Raw genomic sequence first — 12,197 nt, forward strand, 5'->3', positions numbered from 1 at the left:
TGGTGTGCAGTCAAGGTGTAGCCAAGGGATGGGGTGAGTTTAGGGTCACAGACCCAAGTGTTTGGTGTGCAGTTGAAGCATAGCCAAGGGATGGGGCGAGTTTGGGGTCGTAGACCTAGGCGTTTTGGTGTCTTGAGCCCCCGAGCCCTATTGGGCCATGGTAGGGGTCAGTTTGACTTGTGTGCGTTACCTCGTCCTTGGTTTCTCATAACCAGAGGGGCTGAGCTTTATCGCTTGCCTCGATCACTCAGGCTCGAGTGACGTGCTCGGTGAGCTCGCTAACGGGTATGATCGAGTGGAATCCGGGTTCATCATTCATGATGGGGTCGACATAGCCCTCTTGTGACATTCCACTGCTCCTTTACCTACAACCTGGCTAATGTTTGGGTCATTCCAGAGACTGACCCGGGTGGCCTGTTGGCCTCCCCTCGATGGAGATTCTATGGGCTTGGTAGAGGTTTAGGATCGAACGAGAAGGTTGAGATGACCCTGTCTGCTTTGGGGCAGACTGGGTGAGGGTCGCATGAGGCTCATCTACATTTTCTCCCTGGCTTTGTTTGACGTGGGGTGGCCTCGAGCCCTTTGTGGGCTAGCCTTCGAACCCTAGTCAGTCGTTGCTCATGTCGAATGAGGTAACTGCCACTTCATGACACAACATGGAGCGTTGTGATGTATTTCGCTGCACGTGCGATGCTTTAGTTCTCGAGCCCCCAGGCGATTTAGGGCTCGAATCATTCGAGCGGCATAGCCATATGGAATGAATGCGTGTGTGAATGCATGTATGATTATATAAAGAAATAGCTAGGGTCGGTAGTGTTACCTTGATGACTCGAGTGATAGGTTTGTAGAGCTCCAGTCAGAAATGTCTGATCGATACCCGTGCTCATCATTCGTGATGGAGTCAGCATGGCCTACATGGGGCATCCCTTTGCTCTTTACCTGTCTCTCGATGTTTATCCTGAGCTATTCGATCGACTTAGAATGCCTGATGGTCTCTCCTAGCGGAGATCCCATTTTGGGTTTTTCCAAGTCCCACATGGGGATACGAAGAGCTGCCTATGTGTGGTGGCGCTTTGCTTCTTGCGCCCAGCATGCGGTAGTGGTGGGCCATACCCAAGCCATGTCCTGTCTGATCAGGTGTCGTTCCATTGGGCAGGGCGTGTCTCATTGGTTAGGGCATGTCCCATCATATCCCATCTGCATTAAATGGGAAAGGGAGAGGGTTTTCGCTCAGTTGTTTTGACTTTCCCGATCGGCGCACCTTCCCCAACTGTTGTGCCCTTTACCTTAAGTAGGAGAAGGGAGAAGGTTTTCGCCCCATTCCTTCACCTATTCCCCATCTGCTGCCTCATCTAATTTTCCTTCTTCCCGAGAGCATCTTTGAGAGCCACGGCAGTTCCTAGGAAAGAAAAGGGGAGAGCGAGGGAGAGGAGAAAACTCACAAATCCTTTTGCGAACCTAGAGTGAAATGTCGGACTGTAGGTCATCCACCGTAAGGGAGTCGGTGCTGGAGGCCTTCGCCATGAAGGGGTTTCTTCCATCAAAGGAGGTGGTGCACTGGAGGGCTCCTGGGAGGGAGGATGTTCCACAACCTCGGCCCAGCGAGGTGGTCTCCATCCTCGCCTTCTATGAGCGTGGATTAGGATACCCCATGCACTGGTTCCTACACGGACTCCTCAATGAGTGGGTTCTGGAGCTGCAACTCCACAATCCGATGGGGGTGCTGCATATCGCTGGCTTCGTCACCGTCTGCGAGGCCTTCCTCGGGATGGAGCCGCATGCAGACTTCTTCTGGTGGCTTTTCTCTAGGCGAACTTTGCTAGTGGGGAATCCACCCGAGGCTACACTGGTGGGGGGATTCGCCCTGTAGAGAAAACCGAGCGTGGGGGTCTCATATCCCGTGTACATCCCCAACGACTCCAACTAGGGGTGGCATGGGGAGTGGTTTTATATTAGGAACCCGGTGGAGGCACCATTCCCAGTGTTCACCGGCGGGAGGCCAGAGAGGCAGGATAGTTGGTCGTGGGGCCCTTCCCATCGGGAGAAGAATAAGGCGGAGATCATCGAGGTTGAGCTCTAGAAGCTTGTGCAGCTTGGCCTTAACGGGGCCCACACCCTCTACCGCCGTCGGGTTGCTCCATTGGTGGAGAGGGCGTGACCGATGTGGAGGTATGGTGGCTCGTTGGACCCTAATCGTGCGTCGCCGGAGGAGCTACCGGGCGATAAGGTCTAGAGTCGCCTCGATCGGGTGCTGTAGCTAAAGCCCAAAGAGAGGGTTGATGGAAAGCCCGGACCTCTCAACGCCTCGGTGGTGTCCAAACTAGTATGCTCCTCTCTCTTTACTTTATGTTCTTTTCCCCTTTGCTTTCCTGCTTTTTTTATTTTGAATTGCCTGTTTCATAGGGACTTGATGCTTACAAGTCCTGGCCACACCTTTCGAAGGGGCCAGAGGGCATGGCCTGGTAGGCTGCCTAGAAGGAGGCAGCGGATGCCAAGAAGAAGAAGAAAGCTAAGGTGGCTCGACAGAAGTATGAGATGGAGAATGAGGTCACCCGACACATGAAGACCAGGGAAAGAAGGAGCGACGTCGAGTCAGAGCTCGAGTCAAAGGATCCCATAGAGGTGGTTGACATGATTTCCTCCAAGGAGGAGGAAAGCCAGGAGGTTGTTGTCACCTCGGTGGAGCATCGCGACCCTACGCCAATGTCTGCTGGTGATGAGCGGGAGGTAGAGAGGCGTGCTGAGGTTCCCATGTCAAGGAAGTGTGCTGCGAGCATAGACGCCGTCGGTGAATAGGAGGTGAAGCGGACGCAGTCACCGTGCCCCTCGGTGGTGTCGCTGGTCTCATCCCCACCTATTACGGGTGCAGCCGAACATGCTAGGTGGTCAGAGGAGCGGGCTTGCACCCACATGTCGCCTAGACCACTGCCAGCGCGTGACTCACAACGGGAGGATGCCTCACCTGCTGCTCTGGTCGGCGTGTCCCGAGCCAAAGGTCATGGTGACCTGCAGGCCGAGCAGGAGCTGGTTGGGATGACTCTGCCCCCAGCTCAAGTGAGGGGGCGTAGGTCGTAGCCCGAGAGTGGTCCTCGCCTTGTGGGCCCATCGACGTCGGGTTTTGGTTTCAGAGTCGTGCCGCTTACCTCTCGGTATATTTTTCTTTATTTCTTTTTGATCTTGTTGTTGAGTCTTTTTTAGAGTATGACTGACCTATACTTTTTATCAGTGGCTGGATGGTGATGGGGTTGAGCATTGCTTCAACTCTTGTGTAGGAGGTTTGGAGGCCCACCCTGCAGCGTGCTGCGGTGAGCGGCAGGGGGAACAGGGTGGTGGCAGCAAGTCCTTCCCTTTCAGGGGTGGTGCTGCCCGGGTCACTTGCTAGTACAGCGGCAGCGATGGTGCTGGCGGCGATCCTAGTGGTGATGGTAGAGGCTTTGTCGGTGGTGTCCCTCATGGCCCCTTCTCTACCAGCTACGGCAAAAGAGGAGAGGCAGACCGAGCTCCCTGCCTCACCGGGCGGAGGGCCGCACGCCTCACCCTCGTGGTCGGAGCTGAAGGCGCTAGGGGAGATGCGGCCAAGATGGAGTCGGAACGCCTATCTGTGGCCTACGCAACTGAGGTGGTGGAGATCCCATCCAATGATGAAGCGGATGATGTGGTGGAGCTATCGATGCCATTGTGGGAGCTAGCGGTGGTTCGGTCAGAGGCTGGGCCCTCCAGCGGGCTACCAGAGGGTGACCTAGAGTGGCCCTGCCCTGAGGACCCATCAAAGGTGGGGTTCGTCCTTTGGGATTCCTAGGAGTGTTAGCTCTAGGACATCCTTGGGGGGGAAGGACTCGCCATGGAGTCCAATCTCGCCAAGCTGTCGGTGAAGCTTGAGGATGCCCAAGAGTGGGTTAAGTCCACCCAGCAGTTGGTCAAGGTCGACCTATAGCTTGCCATAGAGGTGAGTTTCCCGTGTTTGTCCTTGACCTCTTAGTCTCTTGTTGGTTTCCTTAGCATGCTTGCTTCTCGTTTTCATAGGGTCTGCAAGAGATATCGTCCCGCAAGTCTCGTTTCCTTTGGATGGAGCATGCCTAGATGGCTGAGCTTGAGCATCAGCTGGAGTCCGCCCATCACGAGTTCTAGGATCGGGCGGCCAAGGTGATCGTGGTACGGGTGGAGGAGTAGCATGTGGCGGAGTGGGCTACCACTGCCGAGCGGGGGCTTGAGGCGGCGAAGGCACGCCAGGCGGAGACCGAGGCAGGGATACGGAAATCTCTAGCAGACACCGAGGTGACGCTCCAAAAATCCCTGGAGACCCTTGAGTCAGAGCGGATTGCCCTGGAGTCAGAGTAGAATGCCCTAGAGTTGGCGTGAAAGGCCCTGGAGTCAGAGCGAAAGGCTCGGTCGGAGGCAGACCAGGAAGTGCTTGCACTCCGGGGCCACATGATGGGGACAGAGGAGGCAAATGCCTAGCTGTGCGAGCAGGTGGCCCAGCGGGCGGAGGGACTCTCCACCCTCGAGAACTTCCACCTTGGTACGTACCTTCTCTATCTTTCATCGTGTTGGTTTCTTCATTTGACTTGTTTTTGAGCTTATCGCCCTTCTTCTAGAGCTGGGTGGAAAGGTGAAGTCCCTGGAGACGGTCAAGGTGATGTTTGGCCAAAATGCGGAGGCACTGGCCAAGTCCCTTGAGGAGCGACGTGCCCTCGAGAAGGAACTCGACCAGATCCGCAATGTTGCCTAGCTTGTCATCTCGGAGGTCTTCGGGTTTGCGCCAAGTACTAGCGCACCCGCCATCCAGCTAGCGAAGGTCTTGGATGAGGTCTAGGCCCTCATCACACATGGGTTGTTCTACGGAGCGTCGAGGGTGTTGACTTCAGTGGCGACGTACCACCTGAACCTATACTTCACCACTATCTACAATGGGTATGCCGACGGCTTGAGCATAGAGGACATCCAATGGCTTAGGGAGAGCTTGCTGCCGCACGCAAGGTTGGTGGCAGAGCAAGTCTCTATGTAGTGGGTGATGGATGCCCGCTGTGAGGACATGGCCAGAAGCATGCATCGGGGGGGGCATCGCCCAGCCTGTGGATGGCACAGAGCCTAGGTCAGATGTGGACATCGCCCCACCTTCAACCGAGTCGAATGTCATCCTGTCGGGGAGTGAACAGCCCACGTCTTCACCGATCACACCGACACAGATGTCGCCGAGCCGCTCCAATAGCTTGTAAAGTATAAGTAGTTTAGTAGATGCAAAAAGTTTAAGTTCGTGGGGGAGCCCCCATGTAAACGTTCTTGTGTACTCAATGGCTACAATCGGTTTCATTTTTTTGTGATGGAGTCACTCCATTCGGGGAAGATTATCCCTTTCGTTCCTTAGTTTTACCTTAGCATAATTTTGTTTTTTATTCTTTCTTTTTTGTACATGCCCATTCGTCCCATAGGCTACAACCTTTGGAGCCCGGGCATGGCCCACGAGGCTTAGCCGCTCGTAACCGTAGGTAGAGGCGGGGTGCGATCGGTCGGAATATTTTAAAGCAAAGCTACATAAGGCAAATTAAAGGAATGAACTACCCTTTTGTTCGAGTAGGAAAGAGTTTCACCATATGATAGTAAACGAAAAGAGAGGTAGTAGTGTACCCCCGTGGAGCCCCTGAGCGACCTAGACCGAAAGTGTTTGGGTCAGGGCGCTTTTATAGGAGTAAATGTTAAGTAAACAATGGTAAGACTGAATTTTAGGGGAAGAAAACGACATAGCTGTTCCAAGTGTTTGGTGAGAATGTCGTCGTTGTCGTCCTTCAGTCGGTAGGCATTCGGTCAGATCACCTTGACATTCAGTCGTCCGAATCCTTGCCCGCAACGCCCTCTTTCTTGGCCACTACTTCTTTGCCTTTTTCTTCCTTCGGCCCACCGGCCTATCGCAGAAGGCGTTTGAGGAGCTCGCAGTCCTTATAGAGGTGTTTGATGGAGTAGGTGTGGTTGGTGCACAGGCTTTCCATGAGCTCATGGTGGGCCAGAAGGTCCTGCTGGGGCTGCTTGCCCATGTGATCAGCCGTGGCGACCAATGTGGAGTTAGCTGATCGGCGGCGATCTTTCTGTTCTTTTTCCCCCTCTGTGTGGAGGGGCCCTCGTCCTGATCCTAGTGCTTGTCCTTGCCTTTGCCTCGGCCTCTATTGGAGCGCTACGAGAGCGGCGCTCTCTAGATGCATCGAACAAAGCCCTGTGGTCCCAGGCCATCCGGGCTAGGACTCTGGGTGTCGATGACGTTGTGAGCATCTTGGTTCAGCCCGAGCCGCTCATGTATAGGTGGTCGGTGTGGAGCAGTCGCTAAGTCAAGATGAGGCGTAGATGCAGCCTCCTATGCCGCGCTCGGTGGCTGTGGCAGTGAGCGGGTGGAGCGATTCGTCTGGTGCATCCCCATTCCCCTGGTGGGGAGAGAGGCCGCGAGTCGGTGTTGCGATGCGGAGCTCTCCGCCTATTGAACAGCAGTGGTCTCCACTAGTGCCTGGAGGTTTAGGTGGATTGCCTGTTCCTAGGGGTCGTTCGGCTCGAGAAGGCTACGCAGAAGCATTGTCGCAGCAGCGATGGTCTGATTGGCCCGAGCGAACTGTGGCGGATCATTCCCCCTATACATGGTGTTGCACTGGACCCGACAGGCATGACCTCAGGCATCACTCACCAGTTTATGTGCATGGAGTGCAGTGTGGGGCGCCGAGCGCGCTGGTGCAGTTGGTGGCTAGTTCAGCCGCTGTTGTCGTAGCTCCTCGCCGTGCTCCCAAGTGAGCACGGGGGTCTCCGCACAAGGGTCCAGAGGGGTGTGAGTCTGTAAGGACTCCATTACCACCGATGGCTGTCTCGGAGCATCTGCCATAGCGCACTCCTAGGACAAAAGGTGGCTAGGTGCCACATCGTCGATGCTGGAGCCATCAGTCTCAATATCGTCATCCATGAGGTCGAGGAAACAAGTGGAAGCATAGCTCGCCATCCCCACGAATTCGGATGTGAGAGGGAGCGGCGCCGACATCCTTCGGAGCCCCTAGGCGTACGCGTCTGCGGGAGACACGAGGCCGTAGGGGAACCGGTCGCATGGCGATCGTAGCGGGGACAACAGGGTCCCTTCAGATAATCGGCGGAAGATAGAGAATAGCATTTATGATATGTACGTTACTTACAGCGGGATCTAAGCAGAGAGTTTGCTCAGAATGAAGCACAAATGCCTTGTCGTTGAAGTCGTCGTGCGTCCCAGAGCCGATGGAGGGTGCCCCTCCGACGGGCGCCGGAATAAGTGCCTCCTCGTGGAGGTGTAGTACGTCAAGCCGGTCGGCGACAAAGTCGAGGCTTCCAAAGAGGAAAGCCTAGGATGGCTTGGAGACGGGTGGAACCCACATCCCAACCAATGGGAGTGCAGGAAACTCCAGTGAGCCAAAGCGAGTCCTATCGCCTGAGCCCGCCATGGCGATGGTGGTGGAAAAGTGGGTCATCCGATGACCAAAAAGTGTTGAACGTACAACGTCTTCTCCACGGACGGCTCCAACTGTCGGTGCAGAAAGTGACCAATAAGTAAATATTTATAGTTTTGCTGTACGTTGTGATCGGAGATGGCCTAGCACTCAATGACACAGGATTTATACTAGTTCAGGCAACGTGCCTTACGTCCAGTTTGAGTCAGTCGGTGACTTTATTCCTGAGCCTAGGTGCTTGAAGTTTGCAGTGAGGTTACAAACAATAAGGAGAAAGATAGAGGGTACAAGAGGTCCAGTCGAACTCCGGTTGGAAGGGCCAAGAGTGACAGGAGCCCCGCTATGAGCTAAGTGTTCAAGCGTGTGCTTGTGGTTCGAACCTGATGGTTCTGTGGTTGTGTACTAGTGAACTTGATTGGTTTGGAATGAATATGAATCAACTTGAATGTTGGGAGAGAGTGCATCCCCTTTTATAGATGAAGTGGATGGCCTTACAAGTGAGAGAGAGAGAGAGTACGTATGCTTCTAAGCCTTGTTGCCCACGCCGGCGGGTATAGGATGATGACAGGCGCCCACAATACTGTTGAATGTCAGATGCACGTGGGAGGTTGTGTTGTCTTCTTCGGGTATGGCAGACATCGACGCCTGCCACACTGTTGATGCATGGAGGTATGCAAGGGGTTTTACCATATTCGCCTAGTACGGTAAATACTGACGTCCATAACACTGTTGACGCCCAGAGGCATATGGGGGAGCCTTACCGTATGGGAGTTAATGGCGCCCACAATACTGTAGGGAGAAATGTCGACGCCTATAATACTGCTTGGGTTCTGTCATGTCAGGAGGGTCGCAGGGTACTACATGGCAGGTGCGCAGGGTACGGTCCCTGGTATTACGGTTTGACTTGCGCGCCCTGCCTTGCTTTCTCCATTCGTTCCCTAGTTCTTACCGAGCGGGCGTCCCCGGTCGGTTAGTCCCAGTCGGCTCTGAATGCGCCAGTTGTAGAATAGCAGTGAGCAGGGGTTTTGGTGCATCCCCAGTCGGATACGTGGGTCGGAGTTGGAAGTAGTGCTTTGGCCAGGCCTTTCAGTCGGAGAGATCGTCCGGAGGCAGGCTGGAGACCGAAGTGAGAGCACCGGTCGGAGAGGTGGGCCGGAGTCGGAAACAGGCGTCGTTCCTCCTCGGTCAGACCTTCCGGTCGGTGATTAGATCATCCTTCTGGCCTATTGTTTAGGTACTAGGGCCGGCCCATGAGATGCGCGTTGTTTGTAACGTTGCCTGCTGGGCCAAGCCTCTGTTGGGAAGCTGGTCTGTGAGGGACTCCAGGTTTATGAATTCGACGCGTCTATTCACCTCATTTTTGCATTGTTTAGATCATTTCAGCATTTTTCTAAAATTGTTGGTAATCATGACCCTAAATTTGTATACATGACCTTTTCTAAAATTGTTAGTCTATGCAAGCAGCACGGATCTACTTTATCTGAGCTGATCTGGTCATCCTTGTCGCATCAACCATTATGGGCGTGATTGGTAGGCTAAATCGGGATGTTCCTGTACTGTTTTGATGTCTAACCTTATTCATGCGGCATGTTTGGTTGCCCTCCTCATACCTTTCGTCTATATCCTTTTATTCATCTGTCCTCCTCCATCTCGCATGACTTCGTCTTCTCAATTTCCACTTCCCTCTCCATACAGGATGGCTTGATTCAGGTATGGCGTAGGGACCTAAGTGTCATACACTGAAAACTCTCATCCATGCATACAACCAAACAAGATCTCATTTCATATTGGACCAACAACAAAGACAACAAAACACAACTGAGTGCACGGTTTAAGCATGCATCTCACCATCCTGGACCGGCTCTCTATCCCGGCTCCCCCTCATCAAAGCAACCAATCACGCCCTATATACGATATACATGATGGCCTCGTTCGGCTGGTGCTAAAAAAGCATACATGGCTGATTTTACTGTTCATAGTTTATTTCCTCTCATAAATTCTTTCAGATTTATCCAGATTCCTCCAAGCGAACGGGGCTCATGTTGCATAATAATATCTCTGCGACGCGAGTTTTTAATTAGCCTAAAGTTAGATCTACAATAATAAATGATTAAGTGTAAAACTCTTACAGATGTTGGAGCAGTTTGTATTACTCTCTTTGTTAAATTGTAAATCCTTCCTCTCTATATTTTTCTAAACATATATATTTCGTACATCATTGCAGCGCATCTTGACAAGATCCCATTCAGTCTTCTAGCTCTAGCCCCAATCATCATCAAGTAAAGCTTACCACGAACAAATATCTTAGAGATCGATGGACATGCATACCTAGTATTCCAGCATGAATGCATGATGATGATGATGATGAAGCCCCCGGGCGCCTCTAGAGATTTCGCCGTCCTCTATGCTGCATCTGCATGGGTGTACGGCGTACTTGCTGGTCGATCTCCTGACGCGTCCCTCGGCCCGCATCCAACGGCTCAGAGCCGCCGGCACATCGTCTCGACTCGATCTGTGTGTCATCATAAACCCGGTAGGGCACGGTACGTCCGTACGCACGTGGCATCGCTTTCTCTCGACACGAGGGCGCCCGGGTCGTCCAGTACGTGGCGTCCTGGAGTTGGCCTTCAGCACTGGATCTTATCTGCTCGAGGAAACTGGTTGTCGCGTGGGCCCGGCTCTGAGTGAGCCAGCCCGTGCCCGGCCAATCAAAAAAGTTCGTCTACTGGTGTCTCATTTCGTGAGACTTGCTATTCTGCCAAAATTTACGCTAATGTGGAAAGGAAAAATGTTTGCCTATTTCTTTGTTCTAATCACCTAGGAACAATGTATAGAGGTGGCTTGTATTTTTAACCGCCACTACAAAACCTAGAGAAGTCACCAGAGGTCAACTCCGATCCTAATAGTCGCAAGTCATAAGTCATTCTATTTTTTTTTGCATGAAATACACAAGCGTGTGGACGGCGGGATGCAAACATGCAACTTATGGCCTCATGTGTAGTTCCCTTAACCACTTCAACTCAAGTCGAGTGCTACAACTTTGGTTTTAGTCGTTTCTCCGTCCAGTGTTTGATAATTTTGAATTTTAAAATGTGAGAAGTTCAAATAGAATTGGTAAATGATTCCAGATGAGATTGTTAACTCGAAAGTTGTATATAGTTTTGAGATCTCCAACTTTTTTTGCCGTTTCTCTGGCTGTGCTCGTTTGAAAATTTTCAATAATGACTTAAAACTGAATTTTGGGATCATAGAGTATTTTAAATGAAAAAGTTATCAAATGCAATGTTTTAGATCTTTTTGAGATTTGCAACTTTGGTTTTGGTCATTTCTGAGGTCGTTTGAAAATTCAAATTTTTTATTTCAAAATATGAGAACTTCAAACAGGATTTGCGAGATCTATATGATTTCAAATGATAAAGTCATCAACTATAAAGTTGTTGATCTTTTCGAGATATATATCATTGATATAAAGTTTGTTTCCACGACTGTTTTAAAAAGTCATCAATTTTACCATGTTACACCTATATTAAAGACCGCTCTAGATCCAGACACCGCTACAAATCAATTTAGTATAGAGGTGGCTATAGATCTAGCCGCTCCTTTATAGAAGCATTTTTAGAGCAGCCGCCTCTAGAATAGATTTCTAGAGGTAGCTCATTTTGGTAAACAATTTTAGAGGTGATTTTAGATAGAACGCCTCTATCTAAAAATGGGGACGTTTCTAGAAAATCAATTATATAGTAGTGTAATTTCATTCTTTTGGAATAGCTCCGGGCTGTAGCTCTAGCCCCAACCGCAGCTTCGGCATAGGACTATAGGAGGCATAGAAGCCGTACCAAACTTCTTAGAAGCAAAAACCGTTTTTTATGCATGTAAATGGAGGTGGAGTCATTTTTTGTGTAGAAGCTAGAGCTACAATGTATGATTCTTCTCTTCGGCTTGGGCTCCTCCGAAAAAGCACCGGAGTCGTCGTGCCAAATAGTCACTTACAGCTTTTTGTCACCAATTCCAGCAATTCTAAGTCGAGCGGGTATGGTGTTAGCTTGGGCCAGCACAAGGTGTTCGGATGTTGGCTCCTAGAATTTGCATTTTTTTCCTTTATTTATTTGTACTGAAAGGTCGATCTAGAACACTGTCAATGTAGCTTCCAAAAAGTATAAATCTTGGGCTCAGACATTCGATTTTGAATTTGGAGGCCTGCGTTGACCTTCCAATTAAGTTGGAAGAGTGTTTTTTTCTCTCTCTTTTGTGTAAAAATTCAAACCCATGAATTCATGAGTTAGAATTTGAATCATTAATTTTCGATGATTATTACCTGTAGACATCACGGAAAGCCCGCTTAGGCTGTAACCAAGCCAGGCTCCTTGATCGGTTCGTGTCTCAACAACGACCATCCATGGCGCGCATGTACTGAAATGGGAAGAGAGGTAGAACACAGACAAGCTAAAACATGTGAACAGGTGATGATAGGGATCACACAATTCAAGGGAGCTCACATGGGCCCGCGCAGGGGAACAAAGTTTGGCTTGGTTGTTTCTGTTGCACACTTCGTGATCTATCTAACATGCACTTCATGATCTAACATGCAGAGTTAGGTGGTGGAGGAGCACACAAAAATATTTTTGATCGAGTTCAAACAAAAGCTAAGACGGTTCATTCTTTCAGAGCAAGAAAACCAAAGCAGTTTTCTACCTTACACATACTAATTAAAAAAACCCATAAGCGATCCTTATTCTTGTAAGAGTGTAGCAT

This window comes from Miscanthus floridulus, chromosome 3 (assembly GCF_019320115.1).
Source record: "Miscanthus floridulus cultivar M001 chromosome 3, ASM1932011v1, whole genome shotgun sequence".
Classification (NCBI taxonomy): domain Eukaryota; kingdom Viridiplantae; phylum Streptophyta; class Magnoliopsida; order Poales; family Poaceae; genus Miscanthus; species Miscanthus floridulus.